The 16,887-nt window shown below is 39.9% G+C and overlaps 1 protein-coding gene across 23 annotated transcripts in view; it reads right to left on the reverse strand.

Moving 5' to 3' along the window:
* ZBTB20 (zinc finger and BTB domain containing 20) overlaps positions 1-16,887 on the reverse strand; it is a 453,552-nt gene that overhangs the window by 136,423 nt on the left and 300,242 nt on the right. For 2 of the 23 annotated variants that reach the window (XM_035541112.2, XM_035541100.2), the window contains one exon: positions 9,662-9,802. The exons of 19 other annotated variants lie outside the window; for them this stretch is intronic. The gene's annotated coding sequence lies outside the window, so the exon portion shown is untranslated. Of the gene's footprint in view, positions 1-9,661; positions 9,812-16,887 lie in introns of those variants that run through there. 2 more of the 23 variants (XM_050708244.1, XM_050708260.1) reach the window with 1 other exon arrangement.

Genomic DNA, 16,887 nt, shown 5'->3' on the forward strand with positions numbered 1-16,887 from the left:
GAGAAGCAGAAATCCTTTGGAAAAGCAAAACTGGATCAATATAGAAAAGAAGGGCTCTGAAGGGAGTTTAGAGAAATCTTGCATGCTGCAACTCCCCTGTTGACCATTGAAGCATGAAGTTTAAATGTTTCCAGCCAAGCCTTCAAAAATACATATACATTGTGGATCTCCTCAGAGCATTTTGTCTTTTTCAAATCTAATAGTAAGGTAGATACATTGCGTTAGGTACAGAACATCAGATCAGCATTCCTGCTGAGCAGATGGAGCACAGATGGAGAAGCAACCTGACCTCAAAGCTACAGCACAAGGAATTGGTACAACTTAGAATCAGTCCTGGGCATTGGGATGTCTATTGTTGGTGCCACCCCCAGCTCCCTATCCACCACTGCTACAATGATGCCTGAAATGCTCAGGAAGCAGATTTTGAAATGCTATTGCTCACAGTTCAAGACTATAAAGAAAGTTAGAAGGTGTGATGGTTTTCTTCAAAATTTTGGGTAATAAACTGTGATGGTTTAAGGGATGCTTTAGAACAAGCTCAGATATTTGCAGAGTTGGGACAGAGCACTGAGTCTGGGGAAATAACTTCATTTACCAGACCACTGCAAGCTCTCCCCACTCATGAGTCAAAACTCTTGGGTTTTCTGCTTGTCTGAAGTGAACCTCTCACCATTAAGCTTCAGCGCTGTAGCAGAAATCATACACTCAGAGGAACCTGGGCTTCCCTCAGCTCCCTCAATAGATTCTGGGTTCATTTTCTTTATCTTTTCAAGTATTTAGTACAAATACTTGAAAAATATTTTCCACACTTCTCCATTCTTGCCACAACTATCTTTTAAGTACCCATAATAAATCAGAGGGATGTACATACAGGTGGGAAATAGTGGCACAGAAAAACTAAGGCTGAGGACAAATATGGTATTTTGATTCCTATTTCCTAGTAATTACTATGGATATTCAGCACCAAAAGGGGAGTTAGGTACTGAAATGGAGCCCTTACTCCTGCTGACAATCAGTCAAGCAGGAGGAAAGTAATACAAAAGCTAATTGAACTCAACTCCCAGCTTAAGACCTCAGACCATACTTGTAGGCTGCAAGAGTGGAAAGGGACCGTGCCATTTCATACAGATGTCCTAGAAATGTTCTGCTTGCACTGCCTGTTCACCCTTTTCCCCCTAGATCTTCTGCTTTGTTAAACTGTGTCAACCTGTTCTGCTCAAACCAGCTTTATCATCAGCTTCATCTGCTAAGAACATGGGAAGCTCGATTACCAGAATATCATACAAAAATACTAGTAAGAATTTGGCCAGTCAAAGGTTCAGGTAATGTAGGAAGCTTTAATGGGAACAAACAGGCTATAAAGGACACATGCCAATCTGAGATAAATGAAAGTTATTCTGTATCCTAAGCTAAAATAAAAATTGCTGAAATGAAAGCTGTAAGTGATGCTTGGACTCAAAACTGGTTATGCTTAAGTGCAAGCAGAGGCCTCAGTGTCATTTACACTATCACTTTCTTGTTTTCTTCTTTTTGTACTAAATACCATACGATGGAACATATCATGAAACTGTGAGTATCAGCTGGGTGCATACAACAAGGACTACTTGAGAATTTTCCAGTAGAACATATGGCCATCAGAAGATGCTGATTTATCAAAAGTGAAACATTGAAAATACAGTTTCAATTACTTTTTTTTTTTTAAGAAGAAACGGAATGATCTTCTACAATCAAGTTAATATTGCATCTCAATATTGCACCTTTTAGAGGGTTTTTTATTATTCAGATGGAATTGCACAATAGAAAACAAAAATAAAAGGAGAAGTCACAGCAAATGCAGTGAGCTTTTAATGAACTATCAATTAATATTTTTTTGGAGCAAAATCATGGGCACTTATGCCAGAAAATGAAAAACAAACAAACAAACAAAAACCCACAGAATCCTACAACTCTCTGAAAACTTGAAAAACAATTCTTAGTTCTGCATACACACTAAAAGAAAAATCCCTTCAGCTTTGCTACGTAAATGAGAGCAATATACATGGAGATAGGTCTGTGTTTCCTAAATGCTGCAGAGGTATGCTGTTTCAGGACCATCTGGGGCCTGGTAAGAAGAGGAAATGACAGGGAAGAAGGAGTATGGCTTAGTGAGCTGTCTTCTATATAGGATCTCCTGACAGAAGCAATATCAGTGGAGTCCACTGTAGTCCTAAGGCTACAAATAATTTCTGCAGTGGCATCAATCAGTCTGTGGGCTGGGACAACAAGGTCCCTTGCAGAAGGGAATAAATGGGCTGAGAAGTAATGAATATTAAGGGAATTACTGAAGCTGCCGGATACATCAAGGTTACATAGTCCCTCTGACTTTTTGCCTGATACCACAAGACTGGATCTGCAAAAAAGCCTTGCCCAGGCTACGTAACGGAAGGATGAGAATGTCCCTCCTGACATGCATTTCAGCACAGCCAGGCTCCTAAGTGCTTCTGTGGATCAGGGCCTGACGGCTCTGTGTTTCTACAGCACTACTGCGAAGCCCATGCCTATTTTTATGCAGAGTTGGCACGAGGATCAAGATCAGTATTTCAAAACGTGGAGGAACGGCAAATACCACACAAAAATATAAAACCTGAGGTTAAATTCCAGAATGCTCACCCTTGCTGATGATATGCTGTGCCTCAGACCCTGAGTTTGTCAAAGCAGTATGGCTGTTGAAGATGAAGCATTGCATTTTGCGCTGACTCCAGTGGGGGGGAAGAACCATCATTCCCATAGCAATCAGAAAATGAAAGACATACGAGGACGTAGTTCAGGCATGAGAAAACCTTACCCTAATTGCTGATTACTAAAGTACCATAATGTGCTAGAGAAGAAAGGATTCCTGAGAACATCAGGACAGGACATTAGCAGATTAATATTAATCTCTAGAGTTCCAGATTCATTTCCTGTCCATGTTAATGTCCTCTTGATTACTGCAGAAAACAATCACACAAAAAAGTTCAATTATAAACAGGAGAAGAGACTTAAAATATTAACATTTTTGAAGCTTTCAACCAAATACATATAATTAAATGAAAAGCCAGGTTAATGCAATGTTAAAGTTGAGGTTTTAATTGTGCAAAGGTCATGGTATTTAGCATCAAAGTTCATCAGTACAATTAAACATATTGGGCCAAATTCTGTTATCAGTTACACTGGCATAAACTTAGAGCATCTTTATTGTATTAAGTAGAATTATATTAGAATCATGCTAGCATAAGGAAGGCAGAAGTCGATTCCACATTGGCGTGTATAAACACTCGAACTTCCTCACAATATATGCAATACACAAGCCATATAATACAAAACACTATATGTGTATTAAAAAGAACATTGTAGACATGAGACAAAGCACAGTGGAATTTAATTACAGTCTGTGCAGAAGTTCAGTGAAAAAAAAAAAAAGCACTGCCTTTTCAATTGCATGAGACTTTATCATTTGTCAAATTATTTCACATTGTCCAGGACAGCGTCATGAAAAATTGTATCCAATGCCTGCAAGACAGCGGAAGTATATTGATTGTACTTTTGCACAAGTAATATCTGAATCTTCACACTGAATTAACATCATTGCACAACTAAGGATGCACGTTCCAAAGATGGCCACATTTTGTCTATCTAGCCTTGCACTGCACAGTCAGACTTGCATATGCACTCGTTCGACTATCCATTGCAACAACAGAGGACTGAGCTGTTTTCCTGCAAAGAACAGGATACTGAACACCCAAAAGCTTTGCACCCATAAACAGTCCTGCTTCTGAGCTAAGTGCAGCCAACAAGCGTGCTTCTCTGCACAAAACTGCATGTCAACAAACCTCCGTTGAAGCCTGTCTGAAAATCCAGTATAAAATGTCCTCATTCTCTTTTAAAAGACAACATAATTTAAAACAGGAGAAAACAGAATAATAATGTACTTTATTGGAATAAGTAGGTCATCAAAAAATAAATGCGTCTACGTTTATTGGAACGTCTAGTCCTCATAAATGGCTTAATGGATTTTTTTTCAAACTTACTGAAACATTATTCACCTCTGAGCTTAGAACAAGCTTGAGAAATTTCAGCCAAAAAGGTAATTGTTTCACAAAGTTATAAACCACCAAAGATAGGGGGCTTACAATAAAAGTGCTGTCTCAACCATAACTACAATAAATACAGCTAATGAATAAATGCGGTCTGGCAAGAAGAAATACAATTTGAAAAGTCTGATGTGGCCTGCACAAAATGCAGGAAGGTAATCAAGTGAGTAAATGTCAAATGAAGGATTATCATGTCTTCTGAAGAATTCATCTCCGCAGAAGATTCAGTGAAGGACCTCAAGATCCAAAGGCAGTATAGCTATATTTAAAAGTGAAGAAAATCTCTCCTGTATTAACAGCAGTTGCATCCAATGCCTGAAGGAATAATGATGCATCAAAGCTTACATATTACTACAATTACTTGCACTGGTAATCTCTAACTGAAATCATGATAAGATCCTACTTTCTTTCTCTTCCAAAACCTTCCATGCTCAAACAGCACCAATCTGCACGTTGAAACACGATATTGTATTTCCAGTGGCAACTCTTTGTATGGCAGCCCTATAACTCCTATTGTAGCCGCCTTGGGATATATTTACATATCTGCAGTATTATTATCTGTACACATCATGTCTTTGTGCACTAGAACTGTATAGCCAACAAAATGTACGTTTGATAACACGGCAAACAGAAAAGATAGGGAAGTTATAATTACTTGGCTTAGGTATAAAAGAACACAGTTTGTAGAGGTTATACTTTTGCTCAGACAGGTTTCTGGATGATGAAGACTGCCCAGCCATTCCTACTAGACTAAGACAGGCACTGCTTTCAAACACCTTTATCATCTATGGCATAGTCACAAGTCCCTGTTTATATGCATGCACATGCAGTCTCAAAAATCCTTTACAAAAGGGTAGAATTATTTTAAATTGGATTGAAATTTCCCCTGTACATAACCAGGAGGTACATGTTCTTCAGTGTCACCTAGATACCACTAAATTTTTTCTCCAGCTATCCTTCTTGAAAAATAAAATATAATGCAGAAGCCTTGGGAGAAAACTAATCTCACAAAACTTTGGTTCAAGATACATAGGCATAAAATGACAAGAAAAGTTTCAAAATGACCATTGGTTTTGCCTTGAAACCCCACCACACCCATACTTAAGCAGGGCCTTTTTGGTTCAGCTGTGGAATGCTATACATCAACTGAAATGTAGATGTCCATGCGCTAAGGCCACTTGAGGAGGATTTAGCAACTGATAGAAAGTTATTTCTTCCTCAATTGGATTTTACAGACTTCTACACCAAAATGAACTATCAAAATCAACCAAGTTTCCAATTGTGGCAAACTATAACAAGTTGTTTAACTTGTGAAATATTACGTGAAAGGAAATCAGAACTCAGTTTCACAGTTGATATTTGGGCTTTCCAGCTCATGAAGTCAAGTGGAGGTTTGAATGAGGGAAAGATGGGAAGATCACAATACTGGGATCCTTAACCATCTCAGTTTTAACAACAAAGATGCTATTAAGGACACTGAATCATCATTTCTTTGTACCCATTCTGAACTTACTATATTGCACAAAAGGAAGGGAAGCAAGTAACGCAATAAACCACAATCACCTTAATTAGTGTTGCAATTGCAAACAGTGCCAGTTATTTAAACATTAACCCAGTAAAGCTTTAGTTCACTCGAGGTCCCCCTCAAATCCTACATCTAAGCTGCCTTTTGCAGGTGTTTTACTAGCTAAAACTCTACAAATTTCTCCTCGTATAATTAATTTCACCATACGCTTGGTATAAAACACCACCCTCATCTCTTTCTGAATAACTTTTATGGGGAGTTGCAAGAGAACTCGACTAACTGTCAAACTAATTCTAGGAAGAACAATGATTTAATGCTTGTGTTGTGAGATCACACTTTCCCAATTCAAAGGTTTTAAAAATTTTTTTTTTCTTTTTTTTTTTCTTCTATTTTTAGGGGTACTGAATTGCCAATAATCTGACTCAAGGCACACTGAACTCAGTGGGAATTTCTCTGTCAACTCCAATTGGTTTTTATCTGTACCTTCTGGAAAATATCATTAAATAAAAAGATATTTATTAAATCATGATATATTTGTTATTTCAATTTTTATCTACTTCTTATAGCATACTATCTAAAGCACTTCCAAAACACTTCCAAGTTATAAAAATTCTTAAATTCTTATGAAATGTCAAGTGTGTTGAATTCCTCCTCGTAACTACAAGCAGTTCTATTGCTATGTGGCACAACTTTGGTAGAAAATCTCTGTAGTTTATGCTTGATTTGTTGAAGTAAAGATATCTGAGGTTTTGTAATTTATAGATTCAGATTTGTCCCAGGTTTTTCTTTTCTTTATCTGTTTCATGATTCAAAAACTCTGAAGACTGACACCTGCAAATAAGAGTGACATTTATTTTTAATTCAGTTTAAAAATCTATGTTTGAAATTTTAGAAAATGAACATCCCTATAGAAACATTTAACCTACATGGGAATAAAGATCTTACTAAATGAATTATCTCAAACCAAGGGCTGTGTATTTTGCAAATGCAATTTAGTATGTTTCAACTAAGAGCTAAATAATCATTCTGGTTTTACAACACCTAAATATGTGGCCAAATATTCTTTTTGGCTAGTTGATATGCTGTTTCACCAGCTTGATATTTTATCATTTCCTTCTTGCTTGATTCTTAGAGCCATCTTTTCTCTCTCAGTGTCACTAAATGTACCATTTGGAAGCACATAATAGCCAAAACATAACATAAAGGAGAGCTGCAGTCACTAGCTTTTCTCTATGCCCGGACTGGTGATGTAGGTATCTTCTGCTGAGAGGCTGTTTATCAAGCCAAGCTATGCGTCCTGCTGAATGGCTGAAGTTCCCATTGCAGCTGATTTGTCTGTTCAGTATTTCAGTGCGAACAAGATGCCTGCCAAGCCTGCTATCCTTCAGGTTTATCTCTTCCCTGCTCAGCAAACAGCATAATGACAGTATTTGTGCTGTTGTGACTTACAATGCAACACTCATTGTACAAGATTTCTCTATCCTTTACAAAGTCAGTTGAAATTTCCTATTTTTCTAGTTCCCTCTTATTTATGCCCTCTTCTCCTCAATACATGTCTTCTGCCTTCCTCCTGGCTAGTTTCTAGTGTCAGCTCCTCAATGCGCCAGGCTCCTCTAGTATGTTCCTGAGAAAGAAATCTCCCCTATTGGAGTGTAATGGTCCCTCCAGCTCAGACTGAAGCTGCTGAAAGGCCTCTCTGGTTTCAGAGCAGTAGACTAGGGCCATATCAGCCCCTGACATACCTCCTACAGGAGAAGCCCAGAGGGTACTCCAAACTCCTCTGGTGGGCAAGCTGTCAAGTCTTGGAGGTGGCAGCAAAGATCCTTAGATGAATTGCTATAATCAAACCTAACAGCAGGCAGCAATCAGGATTTGAAACAACATCCAGTGTCAATGGAACATACCCTAGTCTGCTAAGGTGTTTTTGAAAACACCTTCAGGCAATCAGTGACATTGTTAAACACATACGTGCTTTTGATAATCTGGCATCCAACCCTTAGGTTGGTCCACTGCAGAGTCTCTGTAAATGGAAAGAGTGACAACAGCATACACTTGTAGCCAAACACAACATAGGAAGCCTTACTGTGGCTGATATTCACCTCTCATCCTGAATACTGAGGTACAATCCAGAGAGGCTACGCTACCATGCAGCAATCCGCTGTCTGGTTCTAGGTATCTGGTCATCCCTGCACGCAAAACCCTATTCTCAAGAAATAACTGCAAACTATTCTGTTTCTGTAGAAAGCGAGGGTGTCTGTGAATCTCCAGACATTATTTGCCCCAGGCAAAATCTGCATTCACTTCAAGGGTTCAGAGGTTATTGTTCATTTACTTTATTAAAGCATTTGTTCCAGTTTCAAAATACAGCAAATCTGAGAATTATGAAACATCCCTAGTCAGTCAGATGTCTGTGTATCACCAACAATCAGGACAGCAGGCCATTGCAAAGCTCTGTTTTTTGGAAAAAATCACTGCTCAGAAAATTTTTAGCGATGCTTAGAAAGTCACAGGACCTAAATAGGTTCTCCACGTCAACAATAAAAGACAAAGCTTAAAAACAAAGATTAGGTCGGATAATCATATGGTTAAAAACAGTCAGAAATCAGGGTTGCTATCCACCCTAATTAGATTTCGGTCTCCAAAGTAGCAGCACAAAGCTCTTTTCGTACAGGGAGCCGAACACTAGCGCTCTCTGAAGCATTGTGAGAGTGAAGTAAGGGTTCAGGAAAGCTCCATCCTCCAAACCTCTTTATTTATCTGACCAGGAGCAGGCAAAACACTCTCATTAGCACTTGCTCAGCTCCAAAGTCCTGGTTATAGCGTGCCCACTGGCATTTCGTGACTCCCGAGAGGGATGACTGTCTGTTTAACAGCAGTGCCAGCCTCTTCCTATTCCCCCGTTCCTGCTGGCACCCTGAGGCAAGCATCTGGGAGTGTATGCTGCCCCTTTCTGAAGCAGGTGCAAAGAATGGTAGTCAGCGTGTTCACTCCCCATGAGCCTGCTACAGGCAGACAGAAAAGCCTGGAAATCCCTCCAGTAACCCTCCCGGGGGAGAATGAAAATTTAGCCAAGTGCACTTAAGACCAAAATTGTTGCAGAAAGGAGACACATACACTTGTTAAAATCCGTCTGCAACACTCCCTCCCATCCTCCCCTTGCTGTGGACTGATCTGGATTTCTAAAGAGTATAATTATGTCTTGCACAATGATTATGAGCTTTGGGAGCTCTCAGAGAAAATTTCCTCACTGCACATGTGGCCATTGGCTGACATACCGAACATATCACTCTGTTTTTTATTTTTTATTTTTTAAACTCTGCATTTTGCTGGGAGGGAGGCCAAAGAGAAAGGACAGACATCCAAGCTTAAGGCCAGGTTCTGCACTATGTGGGTACGTTCTGGAGGCCAGAGGGAGAAACCACAAGAATGATCTTTGTTCGCTGATGCTCCCGTTCCTCTGCTGGCCTTCCTACTATCGACAGCTGGATGCCCAATCTATCCATCCATCACCAACAGACCCTTCACCGGGAATGTATTGATGCATTCTTGATTTGCCCCTCCTGTTTTATGTTTTCCCTTAAAAGGCATACAAAATAGATTTTGTCTTCCCTAAAGCAGATGCTCAGAATTCATTGTATGCCCATTTAGCAATACTAAGGTTTGCAATCAGTGTCAAGCTACCTGGAGGCCTTAAAAAAACACTGACTGGCAAAATGTTAACAGCAAAAATTACCATAGTACACTATCCTCCTTTCTAAGAGGATCGTGATGGGCTCGACATCAGCTTTATCAATGGGAGATGACTTTGAACTGAGTACAATTAATATTTTTATTTAAAAAAAGAACAACTTTCCTGAATGAGACAATGTGTGCTCATGCGAAAATGGCACTACTATATATCACAAATCATACAGCCATTTGAGAATAAAAGATACTATTCCACCTGCATGCTGTGAAAATTTCAAGCCACCTGCACTTCATAAAATGAAGGTATGTAAGAATAGCGTCAGTCACTCAGCTTGTATACCTGAGGGTAATGGACATCATCCTTTTCCCATCCAAGTCACCATCTTTTCCATTTCCAAAGGGCCTCCAAAGATGAAAATGAACTTGACAATCATTCTGCAAGGCAAACTGATCCTGATTCTTCCAGTCACTTTGTAATTCACTGCAGATGGTGAGAGTGAGATGTTTACTGGCTGGCAGGTAATGAGCCTCGTTGTAGATAATAGTGATGGACGGGCAATCTTGCCTGCTGACAAGGAGGCAACTCAACATGGGTACATGGCATTCATCCATGACTTCATGTAAAAGGATAGCTGTGACAATGTACACAGGTTATAAACTACCATCCTCTGTTAATGTCAGCATGCAGCTACACTTAAGTCTATCCAGTTCACATTTAGATAGCGTGGAATTGATCCTGATTGTCCATGAAAGTAGAACAGGCTGATTTCTGACCTAATGTCTACTGTTCTATAAGAAGAAAGTTGATCTGTTTAAACATCTAGATATCCCCTCTTCCCAGGTAACATCATTCATCACAGCTGTCAGTGCTTCTTTAAACGAGAAAGGACCCTTAGGCATAGTATAAAACTCTCTGGAAGAATTACATATACCATTGCCAAAAGCAGAAATAGTTCCCCCTTTTTTTTTTTCTTTTTTTCTTTTTTTTTTCCACTGGGCTTGTACACACGTTGTGAAAGGCCTATACACACTAATTATAAGTCAGTACTTCTGTTTCCCTCTCCACCCCCGTATAAAGGAACTCATATTAGAGACCTACATGCTGTCCTGATTTTATCTCAGACATAAGGGTAGTGGATTTGGACTAGCTCAGCCATTTGATGAGATATACTTAAGCAGCTGGTTCTGAGGGAAAATCAGAGTAATTCAGAAATGCAACAGAAGATAAAGAAAAGCCCTAACTCCATTTCCCCTCTCCTCCTAACTTTATGAAGTGAAAATAAAAAATCACATACTTAACCAAATACCATGGATGTCTTTTGTTTCAGTAGAATATATTCCTCTCGAAGAAAGGCAGCATGGTTCAAATTAACAAAATACACATCTTAAAAAGATATTTGTTCTTATATATGTCTAAATATACACACGTTTAAAAACGGATATCGTCATTCCACAGATAGACAACAATTAGTCTTCCTATTCTGAATCAAATATCCTTTCCCTCTTTCTCTGGTGAAATCTGTTCATTTGTACTGTACCCGGGCTTCAAAACTTGATAAACGATCCCAGCGCTATGAAAGTTTCATCCAAAACCTGTCTCTTCATAGATTCACTCCAGATATTCTTTCTGCTTTAAAGACTCATGTGATCAGCGCTTTGATCCTTTCTCCCTCAGCTCTATTAGGGGTACCATCTCTTCAGGGCTTGCAGCTTATAAAAAGACCACCATATTTTTGATATGCCTTTGATGTTGTCTTCCAAAGTATCTTTGATTTTTAAGTTCTGTTCAACTCTTTCACCATTAACCTTGATTTCACTTAGGAATTAATAGATCTATAGTTTTCTTGGAAAGCTAATTTAGAAATTCTGCTTTCTCTTTCACTATTTTTTCCCTCTTACTTGGAAAGGTAGGTGAAACTACAAAAAGCTGACCAGCATTAGGAAAAAAAAAAAAAGAAACTATACACAAGCTAATGCTTTTCTTGCATTTTCAAGCTTATTGCATAAGTGAATCATTAAACTGCCAGCAAATGAAATGGTTCTGCATGATGATAACGAGCGACACAGACCTTCCACTAGGTCACTGGTGACTGGAAGTTGTTACTAATGGATGACTCCTCAATAGGACCGTAGGCTCAGTCCCGTGCTTGCAGACAAAATCTCCCCCACATATGACAGTTGCATTCCCCCTTCTTTTGACACTAAGCGAAGAGGCAGAAGCTGAAAAGGTCACAGGAACTACATTACTTGAAGTAAACTGCACACGAAGCAGTAGAACACTTACTCAAGAGGAGAAGCTGGTGTTGTCTTTCTGGTCTCTTTAGTAGGTATTTTCAATTCTTAGCTTATGATATTTGAGATTTATTCCCCCTCCTCAGGCACCACTAAATGTGACTGAAGATTCATGTTCATTGGGATAAATAGACATCTGAAGGCTAAAAACAGGTCAGCCATATACGCACACACACACGCCCTACAGGATTTATTTATGCATCCTAACCATGTTCAGGTAACATTGAAATACATTTCAGGTTCTTGAAGAAAAAAGAAAGAAAGTTCCATCTACGGAAGTTGTAGTTCAGTGTGCCTTTATTTGAAACTATCCTGCTTTCTTCCCACTACACTCTTTCTTATTTCCTATCCTTTAGAGAAAGAACTTAGAGGACATTATATCCCCCTCCTCACTTAAAAGAAGCAGCTACAAAAGGAGATGAACACACTCAGGAAGTCCCTGCAACAACCAGCATGTGCATACCCATCCTTTTCAGTATCTGCATAGGGTCATCACCGCAGCCTGTTGCCTTTGCTAAGGCACCACCAGCACAGTTTAAGGGTTCCTTCCCAAGAGCGTTTGTGACACTACCACAATTATCATTCTGGCTTAACACTCTAACACCTAACCCTTGGGACACCCAGAGCTTCTGATAAGGCACCACAATGAGAGAATTCAAATTCAGCTCATCAGATACGTGCCCCTACCAGCGATCTTTCCTATCACTCATCGCACTCTCTATCTAAATCATCTTCGGCAGAGAAGCACGGGCTGGGTGCTACATGACCCGCTTGCAGCACTTCTCACCCTCCACCGTTTCAGCGTATGGTCTAACATCGTGGCTTGCGAGCCTCATCTGAGGCTCTCTGCGTAGCCCCATGGCCAGGCACGGCTCCTACTGTATCATGCCTCTCCCAGAATCTTAGCCCTGCTGGAAAGCATTCAGCATTGAGAGGACCCGTCTTTATGCTGATAACACTAAAATATAAAATAATGCCAACAGCTGGTGCTACAAATGGCTTTTAAAAACGATGTTCATTCACTAAAATTCCTCTTGCTACTTTTGACATGAAACACGCAGTCTCTAATTATTCTGATCAAGACGGTGAAATACAAAAACAAACTTTAATTGTGTTTAACAGATATTTAATCAGGACTCACTGAACTACAGATTAAAGCTGAAATTCATAAACCATAATTACCCAATTGTCGCAAGCTTTTTGGTCCACATTCTGCTTCCGTCTGGGCGTCTGGCACTTTGCCCCGAATTTCTTTTAGTGTCTTCTCAGTTTCATTGCTGTTCATGTTTTCCAGCAGAGATTTAGCACAGATTATAAAATATCTGTTCTTGGCAACTTTATTAGTTGTTTTTTTTTTTTTTTTTTCTTACAAAGATTATATCCCACCTATCCCCTTCCTGGGGCTGAATGAACAGACACACACTGTGGGTTATTTCTTGCCACAAGCTGCCCCTTCCTCCTGCCACAGTCCATGGTATTCACCTATTCTGTTCAGTTTCTGATTCCCTGACCATCGCCGTGCAACCAGAGCACCATCCAGTTAGTGCTTCGAGGGTGCCATCTCACATATCTACCATGAATTATTTCTTCCTCTCTTCTTTCTCCAGAGATACAAGTGGGTGCAATATGGTTTCCTATTTTGGTAGGGTATTTTAATGTGCTTGATGCCCTGTATTTATATTTAAGAAAGCATGATGAAAGATATATGCTTCCCATGGGAAGCAGAGTGGTGAGGTATACGCTACCCACCAGTTCCTGAGGGAATTAACTGCACAGGCTCCGACTGCCTCCTGAGAGAATTACAGATTGTCCTTTAGCACAGAGAGACTGATTGTGCCAGAGAAGCACAGTTGTTGACAGTAATTTTTTGGGCTCCATGCATTATGTGCGGGTTATGTGGGTACGCTGAAGGCAAGGATTTGATTTAACCTACATGGGAAAGCGGTATCGATACCTAGTGTTTTTACAGTGATCTGTGCTCCCAAGCACATACAATCTGGTGTTTTTTGCTAGGCAGAGTTTCCTAAGTCCTGAAGTCTTCATGCCCAGCTACAATATATTGTACTCTAGCAGAAAAAGGATGAACCTCAAAGGTGAAAGCACTGCCCATTAGGATGAGATTGATACACTCAGTTCCAGGAGAGGTTAGAAAGTGGTATGCTTTGTGGAACCTTAGCTTCTGCTCCATAATGACATCTAAACTATGGATCATGTGCCCTCGGCAAGACATTATATTTTATTTTCACTGTGGACTTCCAAGATTTGGCAAAGCGTAAGTGGAAGAAACACTAATCAAAAATTTCAGAGAACTGACAGCCAGAAGATGAAACTAGAACTACAGAAGCTTTCTTGTGCTGTTATTGTACTGCACCAGAGGTAGGTTCTGCACAAAAACAATGCTGAACTTACTGGAAATTGGTGGAGCTTAGTTGCATCTTGCTTATTAGCTTATCTTTTTTCCACAAAGCTGCTCACACTGCCTCAAAAATCCACGACTCTTCAAACTCCCCATTAGAAGACTCCCAGAAAAAAAAATCATTCAGTCTCCACTGCAGCACCTCCCTCATCAAGAATCATTCCCAGAACTTTGCAAGGGAAGGGTATGATGTAGCCTCTAAGAAACAAGAAAAGCAGCTTACCAAATTGCAGCTCAAGCTGGCAAACACTAAAGATACGTTACCCTGTCGGAGCAGTGAAGTTGGCTCCAATACTGGCACCAGGCAGAATAGCCAGCTTATTTAGTGGTGGAAAAATAAAGAACTGGTGAAGACAGGGTCAGCCTTAACACCTCTTAAATTTGGGGCATTGGGAGTGGAAGAGATATATAAAAGAAGACACCGTGGAAGAATGGGATCTCAACCTTCTGTTGAAAATATAAAATGAGTCAGCTTGATAGGAAATGAGATGTCCTTCCACGCATATCTGTGAATGATTTTTCTCATAAGAGTTGGAGTGTTCTTGAAGAACTCTGAGTCCGGAAGAAGATATATGGAACCAGGTACTGAAGGTCTTCCACATATTTGTCCCCTACTGACATTCATAAAATTCAAACGTTTTTCTTTGTTATCCTGACAAGACCTATGTGAATACAAGCTAAATCTTTACCTATTTTTCTGGGCCTGTTGTCAACTAAAACACAAAACGTACACGGACTTTTTCCACATCTTTCACATTTTTCATTAACAAACCCAGCATTTTCTATGTTTAATTTTATCACCGTCATTTTGCCTAGCTTTACTTCCACTTCTTTTGAAGAGCCAAACAGTTCTCTTCTCTCTGATTCCCACTGAATCAGTCACATACCTTCCTCAAAAGCTCCTTTACAGCAAGTCTTAGACAAGCAATAATGTACTACCTCAGTAGCCACTGATGCACGTATATCAAACTTCTTTTTTGTTTGTTTTGAAACCTTCCCTGAAGCCTTCAAGACTTGACTGACTTCAATGCCTCTGCAAGATCCTGTATCTGACTTCACAGCAGTCAGACACCAGACTGGGAAGATAGACAAGGAGAAATTTGTTATTTCTTCTGTTTCCTGGTTTCTTTTCCTACCTAAGGGAGATTTGATTCTTTGTGTCGGCCACACGCTGTGAAGTCCAGTCACACTTAGGTCTTTGCATCTCAAGCTGAAGGCTGATGAGAACACGTGCACAGGATAGCTGATTTTTCACAAACAAATTGTTTTGCAGTTTGGCACAGTTGTTGGTCCAAGAGTTTCAAGCTCTATATTTAAACAGTGATAAAGAAATTGCTATACGGTGTTACTGTCATTCTTCATTCAGACTGTTCCTCTGAAAACAGCCTACAGCCTTTGAGATGCGAAATGTATTGTTTTAATGTAGTCAAGGTCCCTGCTTGCTACATTGTTAAATCTATTTAGCAGATTCTTCTTGGTATAATCTGTCCCCAGACCTAAGGAAGCTCAGTGATTTTAAGTGTTTTAAACTAATGATAATGGTTAGTGCTGAGAACAGATGTACCTGGCTGTGGTTTGATCTATTCTATTAGGCTGCTAGGAGCTGTGTATTCATATTGACTTACCATTTTATGTCTATTTTCAAGGTGTGATGGCTGCATGGGGTGTAGTCTGTTTTTTCCCCTGACATATGATGTATCATCATATGTGTATTTTTTGATACATGGTGATTGCACAGAGAGAGAGATGGAGAACATCTGCATGTTTGTTTTCATGCCTTCCTAAGAGTTTGTATGTCTATTCCAGCTGGCCACTGGCAAGATTAAGGGAAGCAGTGACATATACCTGTTTTCATACTAGACCATAACCCAGAGAATGGTTGCACATATTAGATGAGCATGCAAAGAGTTTGATGACTATGCTAGGTACTGCAGAAGTTTACTTTTCTTGGTGAGAAAGCACTGTGCATGGGTGAATTCCCTATAATTGGTGGCTGCACTGATAACATGCTAAGTGGAAGCTGTTTTACTATTCTTCTCTATCCATAACACAACAAAATGTAAAACTCTTCAGTCGTATCAATAAATGGTGCTTCACTTCCCTTCAGCACAATGGAGTGAAATTTCCACTGAGAATTATTTTCCCGATCATATTGTGGGCTAGGTGCCACCATTCACAAACATCTGCCATTGCCACCATCCAGGGAGAATACAGTATTTGGGTTGTGCTATAGGAAGTCTTGCATCTTAAGGCCTCACCTCTGTCCAGCAACACATAAGCAAATCCTTCCTGCTGCTACAGAATATACTACTGACGCCCTGCCAGTAGGACTTAGAGAATTAAGCTCTTGCAGAACAGAAGCAGCCTGCAATCTGCCTTATCATAGTGCAATAGGAGACGTTTACTGAAAACGAATGCAGCCTCCTTAAACATCTCCCATACACGCAACCATTTCCCTGCAAGAGTTCAAAAAGCAGGCACAAATGAAATGCCACGTGGGGGCTCTAGCAAAGACACCACCTCCTTCCTGACTAAATGAATGGAACTTACACAATCCAACGAGGTTAAAATCCAAGACCATGAAAACAAGTAAAATATGGACAAGCTGAGAGAGATGCAAACACCAGACAAGACACTAGATCTGAACAGAGATGTGTAAATTCCTACCCTGATCAGGAAAGATGAACTGCAGGTGTCAGCGTAGCTCAGATGACACCATGCTGGGCCAGCACACCATCAGTTCAACCATATTTTCAGTGTGCAACTCAATTCTCATCTTGTAGGCCAGTGCAGCTGTGTTGCAGGCTAAATCCAGGAGCCTCTTTGTCTCTGATGTTTTGGCCATTTTGACTAAGGCA

This window comes from Cygnus atratus, chromosome 1 (genome assembly GCF_013377495.2).
Source record: "Cygnus atratus isolate AKBS03 ecotype Queensland, Australia chromosome 1, CAtr_DNAZoo_HiC_assembly, whole genome shotgun sequence".
Lineage (NCBI taxonomy): Eukaryota > Metazoa > Chordata > Aves > Anseriformes > Anatidae > Cygnus > Cygnus atratus.